Source organism: Lissotriton helveticus, chromosome 2_2, assembly GCF_964261635.1.
Source record: "Lissotriton helveticus chromosome 2_2, aLisHel1.1, whole genome shotgun sequence".
NCBI classification, from domain to species: Eukaryota; Metazoa; Chordata; class Amphibia; order Caudata; family Salamandridae; genus Lissotriton; species Lissotriton helveticus.
In genome coordinates this window covers 32,166,664-32,189,879 of record NC_136060.1, presented here as the reverse complement: position 1 = coordinate 32,189,879, position 23,216 = coordinate 32,166,664, and the positions used below count along the sequence as shown (strand labels likewise).

The following is a 23,216-nucleotide window of genomic DNA, read 5'->3' as shown; positions in this document are numbered from 1 at the left end:
GAAAGAAAAAATGAAAGAAAGAAAGAAAGAAAAAATAAAGAAAAAATGAAAGAAAGAAAGCTACCACTAGAGTAAAATTCAAAATACTGTTTGCTGTTTGTCTTTTCCTACTTATACCAATCGTCATTTAAGTTAATCGTTGTAAATATATATTGTTTGATCTGTGTCACTATACATGTGGTGACGTATTTTGTTTGTTTTCGTGGGATTATTTACATTGCACAACCTTACCCCTGAGGAGCAGTGGAAAGCTTTAAATAGAACACAGTGAGTTTGCATGTGCAAAGGCTTGAGATGCCATTCGAGATTGAAAGCTTCTGTTGGAAACAAGAGATTTAAGTTAAGTGCAATGGGGTGAAAAGGAATGGACTGGGAAGAACGAGAAGAAAGAAAGGGTAAAGTTTGAGATGTAAAAGAAAGCACCAGGCAGAAATCAAAGAGAGCTAGAAGAAAAAGAGCGAAGTCAAGGCATGTGGTCCTGGGTGGGGAGGGTTCATTTCTAAGCATTGCCGCCAGTTGTGGCAGGCATGGCTCATGGGTAGGGGGGAGTGCGTGAGGAGAGGGCTTGCGGGGGAGGGGCCACGCGCAGGGCGGTCATAATAAAAAAAATGTAAACTTACCTCGAGGCCGGGTCCGCGTCTTCTCCGCTCCTGTGCTTCTCCTGCCTCAGATAGGAACAGGATGCAGGCAGCCAGGCTACCTCCGCTAATCAAATCACAACGCTGCAATGCATCGTTGTGATTGGTCTGAGCGCCATAACACGCCACTCAGCCAGGGGCTGGAGAGGTGGGCATTTTCTCCATGCATGCTGCAATACAGCCTGCATAGAGAAGGGGAAACTGTGCATGACTGGTTCGGCGGGAAATGACAAGCTGTATGCTTAAACCGCACTCCTGTTTGCTGTTCCACAAACAAATGTCAGCAGATTAAAGCCTACCAAAGTGTGCAGACTGAAGAAGTCCAATAGTGCATGTAAAACATGCTGGAATCGGTGAGCAAACACCAATTACCACTGTTAGTCCCAATAGTATGGGTCATAACTTTAGCAACTTCATGTAGCAAATTCTGAGCTTGCTTTCCTTGCAAACTCATGATCAGGGCTGTAGCGTTCAAAACCATTCAACAAGCCGGATATCTGCATCCATATCCAGTGGCGACAAAGATGTCTTATGTCTTGAGCAGAGAACCTTGTTTCACGTATTGATGTGACTAAATCTTTGGGTGTAGCTTTTCCACCACTGTTGATATTGTTCCTCTATGAAGACACAAAAAAGCCGCTCCATGTCCTTAAAAAAATTAAGGCATTTCTGTTAACTACTCACCTCTCTCTATAGTCCATTCTACTTCCTTCCACACTATCTCCCATCCCTTACTTGAGACAGGTGTCTGTGGCATTTTTATGGCCCTGTCACATCCCTGACTTTAAATCTTTTTCGATAATACACTAGTCTATTCCTCTCTTGTGTGCATGTTCTCTGCACTTAAGACCTTGATTTCCATGGTTGTTATATTGTAAATCAAGCTGACATCCTTTTGCGTTATGTTAAAGGTATTTGTAGGGTGCACATATCACCTGTGGCGTGGTATATCCTGGTGCCAGTAGATGTGCTAGGCCCTGGCTGGGCATAGTTGAAGAGCCAGGTTTTTTAGTTTCTTGCACAACTCTGCAACAGAGTTTCTGTCTCTGATGTGCATGGTGGGGTCATTCCAGGATTTAGCAGCAGGGTACGAGAAAGCTCACCTGCCCGCTCGGGATCTGGGGAGGTGGAGGGGCGGTGAGGTAACAGGAAGGTGGCTGAGCGTAGCGATCCGGTTGGTGTGTGGAAGCCAATGTTTTTTTTCAGGTGGAAGGGGCCATAGCTGTGAAGCGCATTGTAGGTGTGAGTTAGAAGTTTAAATAGCATGCATTTGTGAATAGGAAGCCGGAGGAGCTGTTTGAGGTGGTTGGTGATGTGAGTACAGGGTGTGAATTGGAGTGTAAGAGTTGCACTATATAAACATTACAAAGACATAAAACATGTATAAATATTCCCAATCAAATTCAATTATCTGTATTTCCTAGTGATCAATTAACAACATAGACTGAGAACGGGCATTTATATTTTATTTTTGGGAATTTGTGAAGTGCAGCCCGTACACCCATGATTGGGTATCTTGTAGCTCAATACAATTCTTGATATATACCAAAATTTAGAATGTAAGAGACTGATCTGGTTAGTTGTTAGCTGATTTCATAGGGAAAAACATCTTTTCAAAAGTCTCACAAATTGCTAAAGATTGAATTCCTCCCTGAGAAAGATAGAAAGGGAATTCCAGAGGTGGGTGACAGCAACAGAAAAGGCTCTACCACCCAAAGAGCTCCATCGATATGAAGGATCAGTGAAAAGATTTCTATTAGCAGACCTCAGAAGCGTAGTAGGGTAGTACTGGCCATGCATGGTATACAAAGGGCAAGCACTGAGATGATAGACCACCTTTAAAAAGGATACTTTGTGTTACAGAGAGCAAGTGCAGGGAGCACATGCTCATGGGCTCAAAGCCCCAGTACAGTCCTAGCTGCAAATTCTATGACTAACTGCAACTTTTTGATCGGGAAGGCAGGGAGATCAAGATGAAAAGAGTTGCAGTAATCCAGCAAGGGGAAAACTAAAGCATTAAAAGTCTGCAGCATCTGAGAAGTTGTAAAAATATACAAAATGTGTTTCAAGTGATGCAGCGCTACTCCAGAAATAATTTCTAAAAGCATATCACCTTTCCCTGAATCACCAAATCATGCATTTACTCATCAGTGGGGCCAATAACACTGTGAGCTACTCACAAAACACTTCCATCTTACTTCATGGATCGATGAGATTCAAAGGAGAGCTGCTGTATCATAGCGGAGTGTCTAAATTAAAACTAACTATTTATACTATTTACCCCTGCAGTTTTAAAGAGTTTTACCATGGTTTTTATTAACAAAACATTTTACTTAGACACACCACCATTATGGTTGACCAATCTGCTGGTAAAAAATTAGGCGTAGGAAAATACAAGGCCAGCTTAATTCTCCATTTATCTAATTTTTATTAAAAGCAAAGTTTAGCATGTCTAACAGTTTATTCGCTTTATTTATTTCTTTATTCAAAAGATGACTTTAAAAGAGTAAAAGTTTTATCTCAATCAGTTATATTAATTTTTATTTCAGAGGTTCGAAAATAGACATTATTATTTTAGATTTCGGAACACAAGTATTAGCAAAAGACAGATAGTTTCCAAAATTCATTTTCTCCTAACTTTCCTAACTAATAACCTCGTCTAAAGCTCATTTCTTATTCAAAGAAAATAGACAATTATTCAAAGTCTTACATCTCAGGAAAATCAGCATACCGATAGCATCTCAGGAGGAAATCGGAAGAGAGTTTTTTCTTAAAGAAAATCAGCACTTTTTATACCTTTTTCACTAACTTTATCTATCTACAAAAGTAACTATCAGCATAAACTCGAGTGCTGATTGGACAATTTGGGGTGGATGAGCATCACCTCATCATTCTAATATTCAATTTCCGTTGTGTCAGCTGAATTTTAAAGAGTCTTTTGTTTAAGAAAGTCTTTGGCCTAGTCACATCCTCATCTAGCAACTCCATGAACGTTTCCCACGTTCAGTAGCTCAAACGTCTATTCTTTTTGGCAGTCAGCAGGACTTCCAGGGCATGTTGTCCTTGAACTGGTTTCGTTCATGCACAAGCAGCTCACATTCAAACTCGGCCTCAGGCTGCGCATGCTCAGTTCGTCTTCTATTCACAGTTAATAAAGCAGCCATATTTTCACTAGGCCTCACAGGCCAGAATGGCAACTATCATAGAAACAAACACAAATAAATGTTAATTATTGAATTATAGCCCTTCTGTTTACCTCCCCCCCATACTAAGGTTTCCCTATTAGTTGTTAGCTAGCAAAATAAGCAACACATATGCGTAATATGCTCACCTGTCTTCATGTTCTTGCCACAAAATACATAAACAGAAAGCACATTTATGCCGCTTTTGATTAAACCAAAGCTTTGCAATATGACGGCATTACTAAATTAGTCAGTATCATTTTTCCATGCAAGCAGATTAGTATTCCCACGTGTATTTGTGTGTGCATTTTATACTATGTTGATTAATGTTTTCCACATCACACAATTAATAAAGGTTATAGTCATGAGGAAATTACTTTGCGAGGGGTATACAGAATTTTGTTTCTCTACCTGGCTCCATCACAAGCAATGGAGTTAGAATAAACGAAACTTCACTACAGCCCATACTGCTCAGACAGAGATAAAGAAGAATCCATTTTAATGCACAAATTCTTCACTGAGCTGACGGAGGGGACATAGGACCCAATACATCAGGCCAGAATGGTATTTCCCGGATAGTAGAATATATCAGAAGGCAGAGGATCTCTGTTTTATTGCTGTTGAGTTGTCATGCGAAGAAGATCTAGAGAGACTATTATGAAGTTGATTTGCTGACAATTGGGCATCGCTAGAAATTCAGACGCCAATCCGAGTGTCACCTGTATACAAGTGAATAGTGAAGCCAAAGGATTGAATGATGTAGGTGAGTGAAACCATGTAGAGAATAAATAACAACAGAGAGGAACTACACATCAAGACAAGGAAGCAAAAGGTGGTGTTGTGTAGTTCCTGTAAACCTATATAGGATCTGTGCGTTTAGACAACATTCACTTTAGGATTGGTGTCCGGACTGATTCTAGACACCCCTAACAGGTATGTTCGCCTGTATACCAGCTAGCTCACAGTGCCATTAGAAACCCCTCTTACCAAGGAGAGAATAGTTCTTGGCAACTATTGAACATGACAACCCTTTCCCATCAGCAATCATGGAAACAGTGCAATAATGTTTGCTCAGTCACTCGTTCTCACTTCGTCTCAGAGAGATGCACAGAATAAACGGTGGGGACGTTTTTCAATAAGCATTTATTGAACCAGCGTCATTCTAGTGTAAAATAGACAACCAGTGGACACTAACGGATATAAATGATTATAAGTACTAACAGAGTAAAAGGATAGTAGATTCCTACCATTGTGCTAAAACAATGAATACAAGCAAGTATATAATAGACGTGACAGTCGTAAATGTGTACGCCAATGATGCAACCCTAACTAGATATGCCTAAGTGTACCTAGCATGTATGTTGGTGTAAAACCAATTATCCTTCTAGGATAAAGTCAACACCATTACCTGTAGTGAGAGACTATGGGACACCGTCTGCAAGGGATTTCAGACCACTGCGAGCTGGAGTGTCTGCGTGCAGGAAGATCAGCGTCTCGCGTCAGTGTGTCGGCATGGAAGTCCGTTTCTCTTCTGACTGCCTCCGCAAGTTATGGTGTATATATACCCAAATTGGTACCCCCTGAGGATATATCTTGCTGCGCCATGTTGGACTAGGATGATGGAATGAATGACCCTTATATATAGTTATTATGCAGGAGATGGTAGGCCTGCTGTCCTGCTATGATTCCAAGAATCCTCATAAATTAGGAATGAGGCTTAAGATTTTCAGAGAAAACCCATGGCATGTTTGGACATTACCGTAACTAGGTAAAAGGTCAGTACTAAGAATCGTTATGTAGTGTAATGGTAGGGGAGAATATAAGTGAAAGTTTAGGTGACTACCTGACCCTATATTGAGGTACCTATATGGAACATAACAGTGAAATTGTGATGTTGTAATTTCTGTTGAGAAACAAATCTGAGAACCATGAAAATGCCTTACCAAAAATGGCAAAATTAAAAAGCCTTGCCAGCAAGATGTAAATTCGTACAGTATCAAAAATCAAAGCAGCTGAGATGTTAGCATCAGCAGACCTCTGCAAATCATCCAAAGTGGAAAGAACTGTTAACACTGTACTGTGTCCAGGAGGAAGCCCATATGAGTGGAGTGGAGCAGCTGGTTGTTTTCCGCTAAAGTAGACAATTGATGGAAGCCACCTTCTTGCAACTTTTCACTAGAAAAGAGAGTTGAGAAATAGGCCTGTATCCTTTCCAGATTGTCTGCATCCAAAGTAGATTTTTTCAAGCATAGCCTGTTTTAACAAACTAATTCCTGTTTTAATGGAGGGCTGGCTGTAAGAGAAACATTCACTGCAGTCCTCGGTCAAAAAGGCTTAGAAATCATTAATTCCTTGCAGAGGGATGCCAGTAAAGAATCCCAGGGAGATCCTGAAGGTTTGCTGGCAGATATGAGGGACAACAAGTTTCATTGAGAGTGGAAAACTCTAGAAAAGGAGTCCTAGCTGCTGGGATATAATTGAAGAGAAAATGAAGCAAGACAAAATCCACTGTTCTTATGGTGGCTTGGATTTTTTGAATTTCCCTCTCTAAAAATTCTGTAGTTTTGCAGCAGTGGAGAATCTAAGAAGGTGGGGTGAACCCTGCTTAAGAGGGGGATGCAGCTCATTAATGGTAGCAGAAATCCCAGCTGAAATGTTTGGGGCTTAAGAAAATGACATTGCCAAAATGGTGTTTAACCCAATTTATTTCATATTTAGAGTTATTGCTGGGGTTCACCTCGTCAATTTTATCTGCCCCATTTATGTTCTACTGACGTAAAGCAGGTTTTGAACCCAAAGATCCAGAGTGTACTAGCCATAAGAGACACATACTCTTTTATTGGGTTTCATGATCCTAGGGGCGAGAGTATCTGTTGCTTATGTAAGAGAATCACAAAAGTAAAATCAAAAATTCCCTTGGCAAGATTACTAACTAGTCAGGCCCAAATGTTAATATTGGACATTTCTATTGGACAAATATGACAAAACATATATGTATGTGTAAAAATTATACCAAATGTATTATTATAATAAAAACACAAAAAATACACAGTAAAACAATTTAACATTCCATTGGCATATTATACTAAAAATTGTCACAGTTTTAAATCACATAAAAATTGTGAACATAAGATACCAACCTAAAAAAGACAATACCATACAATTTGCCAATTATAAGAACACAAAGAGGGGGAGAAACGAACAAAAGACAGTGTATTTTGTCATCAAGACTTGCACATCAAGTATCAAAAATTCAGAAACCCAATCCTGGACACATTTAATTCTTGCAATACACAGGATAAGCTTGATTACTCAATTGTGCAATTTGTTTGGCGTCGACGCGTTTCGATGGCTTATCTTTCAATATTCTGCCATCTTTCTCAAGACTGAATTTAAAATCTCTCCTAATAGACGGCACTGGATGGTTGCCTTGTGGTAAAACGTCCTGTTGGTAAACATACTACAATCAGTATCTTTCACAGCATTCGCAAAATTGCATTTGTCAATTTAACATTTTTTGAGCGCTCATTTTTTATCACGTTAAGTATATAAGGTCCATAGTGCTTTCACAGGCATCAATTCTATTGCTTATACTTCTTTATGATTTAGAACCTATCTCCAGCCTGGCATTTAGATCATATTCTTTTGTCTCTTATGTTACATCACATGTAAAGTTTCCTAGCACATTGTTAGCCTCATTTTATATCCATAGTATTTTGGAAAATGTACATGTCCAATATTACCATGTGTGATATACAATCGCATTTACAGACCACCGGTGGGGGGACCCCTCTACCCAAAGAACCCACTAAAGATTGAGTCATTTGCGTTTGTCTTCTATATATATAATCCTTCATCTGGGCTAACCAACGTTTTACAACTGGAGATTCATTATTCTACCCTCCGTTGCGGTTATTACCTTATCTCATATTATTTTCGAAGTTCTTCTGAATTTTCGAACTCCACATCATCAGGTTTTGGTGAATCTGCAAATTAATGTATTGGTTTTTTTTTAATTTATAAAGCAGAAGAGGATTCTTAATGACTGAAAATGTGGTCTCTCTATCTAAATGCGATTTATCTATTTGAAATCCTTCATTACCTGAGTGTCTTCTTTTTGTTACTTCCACTCATACCACTGTTAAGGGATTGTGCGGGATGGAAAGCTATATAAAGAAGAATTGTTTATTGTAATTGTTTGTTTCGTTATGGTTCCTAAACTACCTTACTGACATCTTGTTTACATACAACAATTGGACTCATCATTGTTTTATAAATTACCTGCTTTTAATAATGCTTTTTTTTAATGTTTTGTTTCTTTTAACTTTACAGTCTTGCACGGTGCCAACTTCTTAGAAACCGTTGTTCCCTGTGCTCAGAGTGTTAGATTCTTTCTAAATAAAAAGATTAACATACGATGAACGCCTTTTTATAGAACTATTTACCCTTTCTATAGGTACTACTTATTATTTGCAGAGGACCCACCTCGTATCACTACTTAATGCGTCTTCATTGGGGTGGATACACGAGGCCGTTAGCCGGCGTGTTGTTACCTGCAGTGGGATTAAATTAAAACAGCGGGACTCAGTTAGCTTGAAATCCTACCGCCCATAGTTTCAAATAGTAATAATAGTGAGCGGGGGGACCGCGTCAGCATCAGATACTCCTTACCGATTGCAAATTACAGCCTCCGCGTCTCCACACCCGTCCAGCGTCTGCCGACGAACTCCTCTATTCTCACGGAAAAAACTCGAATTACTCCGCCTATTTTGCTATCGCTTTATACCATTTTTACTTGTTGTTTATTGGCCAGCTACTATGGGTTCAGCTGGTGTTCCTAATTAGCGGCCGTGGTTGATTACATTAAAGTCCTGCGCTCTGCATGGCTAAGCGTTTCACGCCTCGTTTTCATTCACTGTCAAATATCGGTTCCAAGCCTCCTTATCAGTTGGAATCCAAGCCTCGTTTTCACTTTTTGTTACGCGTAGTTATAGCAACCTTTAGTTCAGCGTCATTACTTTGAATTACTCTCTGAAAGAATTAATTGTGATAATGTATTGCCGAGTTGATTTAATTGTTAAATCAACTCGGCAATACATTAACAAAAAGTGAAGACGAGGCTTGGATTCCAACTGATAAGGAGGCTTGGAACCGATATTTGACAGTGAATGAAAACGAGGCGTGAAACGCTTAGCCATGCAGAGCGCAGGACTTTAATGTAATCAACTACGGCCGCTAATTAGGAACACCAGCTGAACCCATAGTAGCTGGCCAATAAACAACAAGTAAAAATGGTATAAAGCGATAGCAAAATAGGCGGAGTAATTCGAGTTTTTTCCGTGAGAATAGAGGAGTTCCTCGGCAGACGCTGGACGGGTGTGGAGACGCAGAGGCTGTAATTTGCAATCGGGAAGGAGTATCTGATGCCGACGCGGTCCCCCGCTCACTATTATTACTATTTGAAACTATGGGCGGTAGGATTTCAAGCTAACTGAGTCCCGCTGTTTTAATTTAATCCCACTGCAGGTAACAACACGCCGGCTAACGGCCTCGTGTATCCACCCCAATGAAGACGCATTAAGTAGTGATACGAGGTGGGTCCTCTGCAAATAATAAGTAGTACCTATAGAAAGGGTAAATAGTTCTATAAAAAGGCGTTCATCGTATGTTAATCTTTTTATTTAGAAAGAACCTAACACTCTGAGCACAGGGAACAACGGTTTCTAAGAAGTTGGCACCGTGCAAGACTGTAAAGTTAAAAGAAACAAAACATTGAAAAAAAAGCATTATTAAAAGCAGGTAATTTATAAAACAATGATGAGTCCAATTGTTGTATGTAAACAAGATGTCAGTAAGGTAGTTTAAGAAACATAACGAAACAAACAATTACAATAAACAATTCTTTTTTTATATAGATTTCGATCTCGCACAATCCCTTAACAGTGGTATGAGTGGAAGTAAGAAAAAGAAGACACTCAGGTAATGAAGGATTTCAAATAGATAAATCGCATTTAGATAGAGAGACCAAATTTTCAGTCATTAAGAATCCTCTTCTGCTTTATAAATTTTAAAAAAACCAATAAATTAATTTGCAGATTCACCAAAACCTTATGATGTGGAGTTCGAAAATTCAGAAGAACTTCGAAAATAATATGAGATAAGGTAATAACCGCAACAGAGGGTAGAATAATGAATCTCCAGTTGTAAAACGTTGGTTAGCCCAGATGAAGGATTATATATATAGAAGACAAACGCAAATGACTCAATCTTTAGTGGGTTCTTTGGGTAGAGGGGTCCCCCACCGGTGGTCTGTACATGCGATTGTATAAGCACACATGGTAATATTGGACATGTACATTTTCCAAAATACTATGGATATAAAATGAGGCTAACAATGTGCTAGGAAACTTTACATGTGATGTAACATAGGAGACAAAAGAATATGATCTAAATGCCAGGCTGGAGATAGGTTCTAAATCATAAAGATGTATAAGCAATAGAATTGATGCCTGTGAAAGCACTATGGACCTTATATACTTAACGTGATAAAAAATGAGCGCTCAAAAAATGTTAAATTGACTAATGCAATTTTGCGAATGCTGTGAAAGATACTGATTGTAGTATGTTTACCAACAGGACGTTTTACCACAAGGCAACCATCCAGTGCCGTCTATTAGGAGAGATTTTAAATTCAGTCTTGAGAAAGATGGCAGAATATTGAAAGATAAGCCATCGAAACGCGTCGACGCCAAACAAATTCCACAATTGAGTAATCAAGCTTATCCTGTGTATTGCAAGAATTAAATGTGTCCAGGATTGGGTTTTTGAATTTTTGATACTTGATGTGCAAGTCTTGATGACAAAATACACTGTCTTTTGTTCGTCTCTCCCCCTCTTTGTGTTCTTATAATTGACAAATTGTATGGTATTGTCTTTTTTAGGTTGGTATCTTATGTTCACAATTTTTATGTGATTTAGAACTGTGACAATTTTTAGTGTAATATGCCAATGTAATGTTAAATTGTTTTACTGTGTATTTTTTGTGTTTTTAATATAATAATAAATTTGGTATAATTTTTACACATGCATATGTGTTTTGTCATATTTGTCCAATAGAAATGTCCAATATTAACATTTGGGCCTGACTAGTTAGTAATCTTGCCAAGGGAATTTTTGATTTTACTGTTGAAAAGTACCCTATTCCCCTGGTGTAGGGGGTCTCTCTCGGTTATATCTAACATTTAGAGAATCACAAAAGCCCGCTTATAATAAAGGGGGATCTGAATTGGTGGCCCCTGGAGGGAGAAAGCTTGTGATCAAAGAGGCTGAATTTCCATTCCATCCCCTAAATTACATGCCAGGAATGACTGTGCTAGTTGGTTAAGGGACTTTAGTCATCTCAAAAGAGAAGGGAAGTCCAAAGTGATCAGACCAAGGAACATGCAAGGGTAGATGAGCTTGACAAAGTCTGGAATTTGGGCATATAATTTCTAAAGAGTTACCTTTGACATGAGAAGGAAGCGTGAGATTAAGTTTCAGGTCAAGCAAAAAGAAAAGATTGTTAAAGTTGTCGAAGAAAGAAACAGGTAATCAGTCAATCAAGCAATCAATCAATCAGGGGTTTATAAAGCACGCTACTCACCCGGGAGGGTCTCAAGTCGCTGGGGGTGAGGGGCGGTTGCAGCTCCAGATCAGTCAAAGAGCCAGGTCTTGAGGTTCTTCCTGAAGGTGTGAAGAGAGGGGGAGCGTCTGAAGTTGACTGGGAGCTCGTTGCAGGCCTTTCCTGCGAGGTAGGGGAAGGCTCTTCCGCCTGCTCTGGTTCCGCGGATTCATGGGGTCTCTGCCAGGGCGAGGTCGACGGAGCGGAGGTTCTTATTGGGTTAGTGGAAGGAGACTCTTTCGTTGAGGTATTTCGGTCAAATGTTGTGGAGGGATTTGTATGCGTGGGTGAATAGCTTGAAGGATACTCTCTTCTCAATAGGGAGCCAGTGGAGGTCTCATAGGTGTGGGGTCATTGCTCGTGTTGTGGGGCTCCGAGGACGAGACTGGCTGCGGTGTTCTGTATGGTTTGGAGCCTATGTAGCATGGTTTTGTTGATTCCGGCGTAGAGGTCGTTACTGTAGTCCAATCTGCTAGTTACAACTGCGTGGGTGACAGTCTTTCTGTATTCGTGGGGGATCCACTTGAAGGTCTTGCGGAGCATGCGGAGGGAGTTGAAGCAGGTCGAGGGAATGGCGTTGATCTGGCGGGTCAGGGGGAGGGAGGAGTCTAGAATGATGCCGAGGTTCTGGGCGTGGTCTGTCGGGGTGGGTGGGTTTCGAGGGCAGGGGACCACAAGGAGCTGTCCCACGCCATGGGGAAGGACCAAGTACGAGGACCTCGGACTTCTCTGACTTTAGTTTTAGGCAGCTGTTGTTCATCCAGGCTGACCCGTCTTTTATTTCTTCTTGAAAGTTGTTTCTGGTGTTTTCGGGGTTCTTTGTGAGAGAGGAGATGTTGTCAGCGTAAGATACTATGCTGAGCACGTGCTGTCTGACGATGGCGGCGAGAGGGGCCATGTAGATGTTGAGAAGCGTGGGGCTGAGCAAGGATTTTTGGGGTACTCCACAGTTGATCTCTGTAGATTCGGAGAGTAAGGGAGGGAGTCTGATCCTTTGTGTTCTACCGGAGAGAAGGTAGCAGATCCAGTCGAGGGCGGTACCTCGTCTTCCGGGGACATGGAGTCTGACTGCAAGGGTGCCATGAGAGATGGTGTCAAAGGTTGCTGAGAGGTTTAGTAGGATGAGGGCTGCAGAGTGGCCCTGATCGAGTAGCATGCGGATTTCATTGGTGGCAGCGAGGAGGGCGGTCTTGGTGCTGTGGTTGCTGCCAAAACCGGACTGGGAGGAGTTGAGGTCGGTGTTCTCTTCGATGAAGGTGGTCAGCTGGGCATTGATGAATCTATTGGTGACTTTGGCTGCGAAGGGAAGGAGAGAGATGGGCTGGTAGTTTTTCAGGTCCATCGGGTCGTCCAAGGGCTTCTTGAGGAGGGTCTTGACTTCTTCCCACTTCCAGTCGTCGGGGAAGATGCCGGATTCGAGGGAGGCGTTGATGGTCTGTCCTAGTCCAGGAGCTATGGCGACGGCAGCTCTGTGGTAGATGTGCAGTGGACAGGGGTCCATGGGGGCTCCTGAGTGGGTGTTCTTCATGGTCTTTGTGGTGTCTTCCGTGATATCAGGTTTCCAGCTGGAGATGGTCAATTGGATGTCAGTGGTGGAGAGTATTAATGAAATATATTTCAAATTTCACTGAAATGACTCAATTGTGAGCAATGGAAGTTCTTGTCAAGGAATGATTTCCTTCCCTCCTGCTGGTTTGTGCATTTAAAAAGAGACAGCCCCAAACTACATTGTTGTAGAAGTTCGTTTAAACACTGACTGCTTTTCTTTTAGCACTGTATTCATGGAAGGTAACCAACGCCTGAACATTCTAATCGTAACCAGGGACCTTTGTTAGTTGTTTCCTGTAGACAAGAGCTACCAATATCTCTGACTTCTAAGGATAGAATGTGCTTTTAGCAAGGATAAGCCCTATAATCTTAACTATATGTTTAAATAGATGTCTCTTATTTTTACTTGAGACAACCAAAAAGTGTTGGTTAGTGTTTTTGCCACTTTTTTCAAGAAACATTTTCTTGGTGAAAAAAAGCACAATTTCCATGAAAACGCACCCAACATAAATATATAATATAAAAAATACATAACAGGTAACCTGATATTATCCTATATTACATATCTATCTATCTATCTATCTATCTATCTATCTATCTATCTATCTATCTATCTATCTATCTATCTATCTATCTATCTATCTAGATAAGTCATCTGCGGCTTCCCGCAAGGATCATCACTCAGCCCCACCCTCTTCAACGTCTACATGAGCCCCCTCGCAACCATCGCACGTCAACACAACCTCAACATCATCTCCTACGCTGATGACACTCAACTGATCCTCTCACTCACCAAAGACCCAACCACCGCCAAAACCAACCTACAGGAAGGGATGAAAGAAGTAGCCGAGTGGATGAAGCACAGCCGTCTGAAACTGAACTCGGACAAAATGGAAGTCCTCATCTTAGGTTCATCCCCTTCCGCCTGGGACGACTCTTGGTGGCCAACGGCCCTAGGAAAAACCCCCACACCGACGGACCACGCACGGAACCTGGGCATCATCCTGGTCTCCTCACTCTCGATGACCAGACAAGTCAACGCTGTTTCATCATCATGCTTCAACATCCTACGCATGCTCAAAAAAACATTTCGCTGGATCCCCACCGAAACAAGAAAAACGGTCACCTACGCACTGGTCACAAGCCGTCTGGACTACGGAAACACCCTTTACGCCGGTACCACCGCAAAACTGCAGAAAAAACTCCAACACATCCAAAATGCTTCAGCCAGACTCATACTAGACATCCCCCGCACAGACCACATTTCCGTTCACCTGAAAGACCTTCACTGGCTCCCCGTCAACAAGAGAATAACGTTCCGTCTCCTCACCCACGCACACAAAGCCCTATACGAACTTGGACCTGATTGTCTCAACACGCGCCTTTCCTTTTACACCCCCACCAGCCAGCTGCGTTCGTCCAACCAAGCCCTCGCCGCTGTTCCGCGCACCCACAAAGCCACCATGGGGGGAAGATCCTTCTCCTACTTAGCGGCCAAAACCTGTAATTCCCTTCCCATCCACCTCAGCCTTACCCAAAACCACCTAGCCTTCAGAAAGCAGCTTAAAACCTGGATATTCGATAAGTAAACCTCCCCCCCTTCCTCAAGCGCCTTGAGACCCTCCGGGTATGTAGTGCGCTATATAAATTCTGACTTGACTTGACTATCTATCTATCTATCTATCTATCTATCTATCTATCTATCTATCTATCTATCTATCTATCTATCTATCTATCTATCTATCTATCTATCTATCTATCTATCCATTTGTCGTAGTACCTTTGACACTGTCGGATAAATCTGCACAAAACGTTACAAAAAAAGGTTCATCTTGTTTGTGTTTGACATCTTTGCTTTTTTTTAAACATATTTTTATGAATTTTCATAACTTTACAGCTCCTATGATCAGTTGCTTGTAGTACATACATTTTACCACAATAATTCACATAATAATGTACAAGACAAAAAGGAAATATACTCTGAGCGATAATAGTCAGTATTTCAATGTCCCAACACTGCCAACCAATAATGCCAACAGTTCTATGTCTAATATCTTGCAATGTTCAATATCACGTCTTCCTTGTCTTACCTATAATGTTTTATGAGTTGTGACAAAATTACCCCCCCCACTATTCCCTCCCTCCACAAAAACATGTAATAAACAAAAACTAACTCCCCCTCCCCTTCTACAGGCTCTGTCTTACATTTCTATGTGCGTTTCACAGTCAGCAATACAATATGTACATTTGCAAAAAGTGACACAGTTGCATCCGACATCTTTGCTTTAAATTGCAGAAAAAATAATGAACAGAAATACAGCAAACTTGGATTAAATACAGAGTTACTCAGAGAAAAGCATTTAATTGTCTTGTTCTAAATCCATTCATTAGCTTTTGAGAAATAGGCACCACAAAAATGTTTGATGGGCTTGAACGGTTAAAGGGGCATATTATCAAGAAACGGCATTACATTTATTGCCGCTTTAGCTGCAGGAAACTGCAGTTAAAGCGGTGATAATGCGGTGATAATGGGCTTGATAATATGCCCTTGTGAATTCCCATAGAAGCCCATTGTGATGTGTAAATTAGTAATTAAATGGTCTTTAACTTCCACAAAAAAAGTGGCTATCAAGAGTGGCTATCCACATTGTTAAGAACTGCAAAGACACAGATCCTAAGAGTTTGAAAAACATGCTATGGTTAAAGACTGCATTTTGGGCCACCTGACACTCGCCAAACATTGTAGTCCATTGTAGTATTGTAGTCCAAGTAACACAGGTAAGTGAAGGACATCTCTGTTTGCCCCTTCTGTAAGTTCTCCTCTAAAGGGTCAACAGTGGTGGAAGGTTCAATGAGAGAGAGACAGGGAGGGAGATGGGGTGGATTAATCCAATTATATTGACACATATTAATATATGAAGAATTATAACATCAATAAAGAAAAAATAGAGTAATTACAACAGAACTGTATGCTTATTTTCCCTGTTTCAATTGAATAGGAGTAATACTTTGCCTTTCTGTACTTTGTTTTTAATTATACAATTAGCAATGTTGTAGAGAATATTACTTATAGTTTATACATTAAAAAAGATACAATAAGATAACATTTATGGTATTTACTGTGAATTGTTGACTGTTATGAAATATTGCATGACACGTTCAATCCAATGTTCAGAAAGCTACGAGTTAGAACATCTTAATGAGATAGCTTTGGGTGAGCATAGTCTACTCACAAATTTGTATTTTTGCTGGAAATCGGTGAACTTTAGTAGAATAATCAAAGAGAGTCTTTCCGTGTTGTTTGGACTATCTTTCCACTCTCACCCACCCAGATTTTCCTTGGTGGCATGCTTCATCATTCTTCCCGTCCCGCTACAGAACGAGCGTCCCGCGACCGACAAATACGTGGGAGCACTTTTGATCATATACTATGAAGAATTGGGAGATATAACAGTGAGAGGATCTTAACTAATGGAAAACTAGAGTAAAAAAGACCTGGCTAAATAGGAAAAAAATTATTTATTCTGACCTCTAGCTGGTATCTGATAAAACGTGCTCCCACGTATTAGAGTGGAAAGATATTCCAAACAACATGGACGGACTCTCCTTGATTGTGGCAATACGCAGAGGAGGCAGAGTCTTCTGTTTCCTGAACTCTGTATTCCCCTTCTCTTGGTTAACTTTAGTAGAAATCAGGTTATTTTTAATGTTGGGTGCTCATGGATAAACCTTATCACTTATTCTTATCCTATAGTTGTCACTGCAGCATTCAAAAGGGTCGATGTCCGTTTCTTCTTTTGCAATTTAATTGGGTACAGTTTTCATCTCCTTAAATTTTGGTGACCTTTAACACTATGATGACCATGTGATTTGAAGATTTTATCTGAAAGTACTCACTGTACTCTATACTTGTTTAGGTACACAATGAACTACATGTCATGATTTCTCTAGAACGAGTCTTGGATCTACTGAAATTAACATAAAAGGCAGAGAAAGTGACTGCCCTTAACAAATCTCTGTTTCTGTGTATATGCTGAGAGGAAGAGGCTAGCACATGACAAGGCTCATTGATAGCTGGTGTCTCCATATTACAGGATACCTAAGTAAAATTATGAGTTTGTGTTCTGCACAAAGTAATCACTAATTCAGTCAGGTTTTTAAAGTCTTTATTTCGATTCAGAAAAAATCATAAAAGACAAATAACAAACATTGCTTAATTGAAAATACATAATCTTTAGGTTCATAAAACTAGTATTAAATAACATAGAAGACAAACCTGAGGGGAAATTACTAAAATTAAAACACAAAAGTAAAAACGGGAGAGCTTACGAATAAATTCCAAACAATATTTAGTAACATAAACAGAGATGGACAGTCCGATTTTGTGGTGCTAAGTAGGTCATAAGGGAGCATTTACATGATCAGTAAGCTGTACAAAAATCTAATCAGGAAAAGAGTAAATCACAGCAATCACAATGGTTATACTAAGGTTTCGACCTTATTATCCAGGCCCACCCCAGGTATTTAGCCAGGCACACTGAAATGACCTCTGAGGTATTAGTTATTAATACACAGATGGCCTCGTCAGATTTTCTTATGGGCAGGCGCTGGAACAGTGGCTTTAACCATTTGGCTCTTGGTGCCAAATATCTAGGGCAGGCAAACAGAAAATGTCCTACGGTTTCCTTGTGGCCGGGGCACCATCTACAATGATCCGTAGTACTCGTTGTCCAACTTTTCGTAAATGTATTCAATGGCAAAGCACCCACCCGGAACTGATGGTAGAGTTTCCTGTCCAGTGTTTTGGAGATTAAATCCCAATAATGTTCACGGGACGAGTCCAGCTTAAAGGAAAGGAACCTACCCGTGAGATTGGTGGAGCTTGAAGCATTGACTCTAGTCTGACGAATCGTAGCCCAGTACAGTTCTTTAAAAGCTGGTTTGGATGGAAAGGTGCTAGTAGTAGGAGATGTCCAAAGCTGCTCTAGCCCCATATCAGTCAAAGTAGATTTTACCATTTTAAACCATTGGATTTTTCCTGAGCCCCCAAGTGACCTAACTTCAGCTACCTCATTAGCAAATAAGGTAAGTTCCGGGGTTATCCATAAACGCCTCCAGAAAGCAACCTGTCTGAATCTGGCCATCTCATTGATCGGGGGACAACCCATATCCAGGCAGAGAGGGATAGAAGGGGACGACGGTGGCAGGCCCACCAGGTTACGCAAAAATGTGCATTGTATTTTAAACAAACCCGTAAGGTCCATGTAGCCCCACAGATCTGCACCATATAAAATTGCTGGATTGATTTTGGCGTCATAGATCTTAAGCGCCGGAGAAACCCGTTTGGTGATGGATCTTTTTTGTTCGCTAAGTAGACAGCCGGTGAGGCGGGCAAGTTTTAGATGTTGTGCACCGACTTGAGCTTTCCATCTCAAACGGCTGTCTAGAGTGACCCCCAGATATGTCATGTTCTCCACTTGGTCCAGTTTAGCACCACTCATACTAACTGTGCACCGGACAGGGCGGTTCTTTGTTAGTACCATAAGCTTGGTTTTCCCGACGTTCACCTTAAGGTCGCTGATGACACAGAACTCCTCAAAGCGGTCCAACGCCCGCTGTAGACCGCAGCGTGTTCGGGAGAGGAGAAGGGTGTCATCAGCGGAGATGAGCATCGGGAATCGCTGTCCTGCTAGCATCGGGGCATCCGTCGGGGTGTCCTTAAAACATTTGACCACTTGGTCAATAAACAATAAAAAAAGAGTTGGTGCAAGAACACACCCCTGACGGACACCTCGGGTTACTGGAAAGTGTTCCGTCACTTGACCCTGCCCGCCCCATCTCACCCTCGCAAAATTGTCCTCATGCAGTTTGATTATTAGGACAAGTAACTCCTCGGGCATTCCCAAGTTCCTCAAAACTCCCCACAGTTTGTCCCTCGGGACTAGATCGAACGCAGACTTCAGATCAATGAACGCTGCGTAGATGGTGCCACCGCCAAGCTGAACCACCTTCCAGTAGATCAGACAGAATCTGAACACCTGGTCGATGGTGCTCGTTCCTGATCTGAAGCCCGCTTGCATTGGAGATAGTATGTCCTCAAGTTCGATCCATCCTTGGAACCTACCCAGGATCATGCGTGCAATGAGTTTTTGTGTTGTGTCGATGAGGCTAATCGGGCGATAATTACCAGGAATAGACCTACTGCCCTTTTTGTAGATAGGTAGTATCTCGGCCCCCTTCCAGGATTTGGGTATGCTTGCACCAGCAGCTATGGAATTGGCCACTTTAGTGAGATAGGGCGTCCACAGGGCGGGGTCGGTTTTGAACAGGTCGGCTGGTATAAGATCCATGCCCGGTGCTTTCCCTCGCATAGTAAGGCTTATGGCCAGCTCGACCTCTTTTTCCGAGAAAGTAATGATCTCGGTTTGCATGGGTGACTGTGGTACCCTCGCCAGGAAACTGGGGGGGTTGAGAGTCTCGGCACAGAACTGGGTCGAATAAAATGTTACCCATTCCGCGGGGGACACATGGTTTACAGGGATGCGTGCATCCGGGTCCTTCCCCCACTTGACTATTTCCCAGAACTTGATGGAGTTATTTGATGTGGAAGCCTCCAATAGATCCGACCAATGCTTGTCCTCCCACTCCCGTTTGGCTTCCCACTGCGTTTTCCTATAGCTTGCTCTAGCCTCCTTCACAGAGCCCATAATCCGAGACTTGACTGCTCTAATGAGTTGGGTGTGGGCTTCCCTACATTTGTTGTTATACCATTTCTTAGGACAGATCGGTATTTTACGATTTGCCTGGGGCCGTGGTTGTGAGAGCAGGGATTTAAGGTCGGCAAAGCAACGATCATGGAGGTTTATAATGTAGTTGGCCGTTTCGGAATTGTCCCCCAACTGATCATATGCCAACATCTCACTATATGTGTTGCTAACCTTTGCGTTGATCTTATCCCTTAATGTGACATCCTCCACAATTTTGGACCATTTTAGTCTCTTCCTATCATTGGTTAGGAGGGCGTCCCCAGTCTGTGAGGTACCGGGGTTCTCGGATCATACTAAACCTGGTATCTTTAATTTTAGGGACAGGGGGTTGTGGTCACTTTCTGGACGGGGAAGTACTGCCATGTCCACAAGCAGGGGCCAGTCTCCTAATTTTAACAGAATATAATCGATACGGCTTTTTCTTAACCCGTTATCGAATGTAAAATTCGCTTCCTGATCTGATTTTGCACGGCCATTAACAGCCCGAAGGCCCCTATTGAGACAAAGAGCCGTCCAATTCACCGCTGCCTCAGTTGTAATTACTGGTTTGATGGTCATCAGATCAGGAATACCCCATACTGCATCTTCCGCGGAGCCCCAACTGTCCCCTGAGTCAGGTAATGGCTCGAAGGTACAGTTTAGGTCTCCAGCTAGGAGGGTGGCATGATCACTATCTAGGTCAGCTAGAATGGTATCCAATGTTTCCATCAGGGGGGGGGGCGGCCTCCTGGCAATCCTCGGGCGTATATGTTAATCAGGATCAGATCCCGACAACCAATCTTACTGAGCTTAATGATGAGGAGATCAGGGTCTTGTACTGTGATTTCTGTGGAATAAAATCCCAGGGATTGTTTCACCCAAATCAGTAAGCCCCCTGAGGCTCTCCCTTTGGCACTTCTAATTGCAGGTTTAAAGAAGTTTATATATCCCTGCCTAAATGTTGGTTCGGTTGCCCAGGTTTCCTGGAGTAGGATAATATCATATTTATCCATGAACTCCAGCCAGTCGTCAGAATGGATACGACTTTTAACCCCCGCAACATTCCAAGACACAAGGGTAAGTAATTCTGGGGCGTGGACCACAGGGGGTACCACCGAATCCAGAACTACTAGAGTGCCCTGACTGATCTCAGCGTCCCACCCATTTTTAGTGCACCCATTGGCGCTCTGATTTTCCCCTGTCTTCAAGGAGGCTTCCACTTTCCTTAGAGGTGATATGGGAATTCCTACTATTATTGATGCCCCCATTCGCTCTTCCTCTATAATTACAGGCTCCGGGAGTTTATCGCTCGGCCTAGCTGCCAGAGGCCCAGGATTTACTGTGGGTTCGATTATGCAAGACCGAGATTGGAGTCAATCGTTGGCCTCAAGATCGGATAATGGGCCAAATTGATTAAAAAGAAATGGGAAGTGCGAAGGTTGGGGAGTCCTCGTCGTGGGGTAGCTCCTGATGGTAGGTTGACCGTGTCTGGATCCCGTTGAGATACTACTTTGCCTATGTGGATAAAAGTATGATAGGCCCAGTGTCTGAACATCCCCCTGTCTGGCAAACCTAGCTTTTCTGCTGATCATTTCCACCACCCAGGGGTCCTTAAACGAGATTAAAATGCAATCACCCTCCAGGTCTTTTGTGCCATGGCCCACCCAGTCAACCCTTCTTACAAACAGAATTTCAGTTGGCAAAGAGGGGGGTAGTGGTCGGTTTTTATTTAGCCAATAGGTCACCTTATTGCGCAGGTCGCCGAAAGTCTCCCTCTTGCCAGGTGGAAGGGGGGCCACACCAGTCAAAACTATTGTATATAGTGCAGCCTCAATAGGGAGGTCGGCCCGCGGATTGGTATGCCTGCGATGTTTTTCTACCAGAGGTTTTATGGTGTTACGGTGATGGTTAGCAAAAGACCCTTGGGGGGGATGCCGGGAAGTATTCGAACTAGGTTGGACCAGGGAGGGTGGTTTGGTTGAGTGGGGTCTAGCAGGGTTTAGGCTATCTGATTTGTCCGTGGGCTTCGTCCTATTTGTAAGTTGAGATGAGACCTCAGTTACATTGTTTGATGTGGTCTTAGGATCTCCACCCCTTGTTGGTCTGTTGATTGCTGCCCCAGGGAGTTTATTATTAACAGAGGTGGAAGTATTTGTTGGCTTGGGGGCTGAGTGAATTGGTTTAGTCCCCCCTTGGCTCTGGCCAGTTAGAGATAGTAGTAGGGCTGAGTTCGTATTTACTACTGCCTCCAGGGTGTCTATTTTTAAAGTCATTAACCTGGTCCGCTCCAGAACAGGTAGTAAAAGATTTTTCATCAGGGCCTCAATTTTAACCAACAGTGATTCATCACTGTTTTGACAGGTAGGACATGGATCAGAAGATCCTAAAATGGTGAGGGAAGGGCATAAGACATTGGGAAATGTACTGGGACGTTGTTTATCACTAAGATAACCCATAGCTGGTGATGTGGGATTGCCGTAGGGATTACCGGTGGTGTCTTTTACTTTTAGTTTAGGCATTTTGCGTTCTCTCCCCCCCATATGGCTTGTGTCGTGCTTTCTCTTCCTTGTTACCATGTCGGTGCCTGCCGAATCCATGTGGGTCGGTCTAGTGGAAACAGTCTTTGGAGAATCGGGAGGTGAGTGGGTGATTTCTGAGGTATAATCTGACTCAAAACTAACCTGGGATGCGGTTTCTCTACTTGCCTCAAGATCATCCAGGTGGTGTTCAGCATGGACTGGTGTATGTACAGGAGAATCAGCACCCTCACTATCCATATGGACTAAGGCCTCGGTGGTAGTTGAGTGGATACAGTTAAAGGCTGCATGAGCTTGTGCTTGTGCCACGGGGCTAGGGATCGTGGCCAACCTACCCAATGAAGAGCGCTTTCCACTGAGTAAGTCAAGTGAAAGACGTTTTTCTACCATAGCAATTTCTTTTTCAAGTATTCCTGTGGCACGAGTAATAAACGCATCTAATGGCCCTGAAACCACACCTTTGGGAGTTTGGACTTGAACTATGCGTGTTTTACCTGAACGTAATGACATATTTTCTAATTGACAGCAGTAGAGGAAATGGCAACTAGACACGCTATTTACACAAAATGATTATAATATCATAAAAATCCTCGCAGACAATAAAATGTTTCTTGAGTCCAGGCGCTCGGGGTTTTAAAATAGATGAATAAATAGAGGTTAACTATCCCGCCTACCTTGGGTGTATCACAAAAACAATATAGGGGTTATGGGCCGGGGCCGTCTTCTGCCGTCCTCGATCGGCCTCAAACGGCCCGCTCTTAGCCCGGTCTTTGCTCCGGGCTGCGTCCCGCGCTGCGGGAGGGATGACCCCAGATAAAGCAGTGTCAGAGAGCAGTGGGCGGGCCGGCAGGGAGAGCGGACCGGAAGTTTTCACCGGTCTATCAGGGACTCCTGGGATTTGGAGT

The 23,216-nt window shown here is 42.4% G+C and overlaps 1 protein-coding gene across 1 annotated transcript in view; it reads left to right on the top strand.

Annotated features, from left to right (window-relative positions):
• LOC144821250 (EF-hand calcium-binding domain-containing protein 6-like) overlaps window positions 1-23,216 on the top strand; it is a 403,952-nt gene that overhangs the window by 134,732 nt on the left and 246,004 nt on the right. The gene's annotated exons all lie outside the window — the stretch shown is intronic.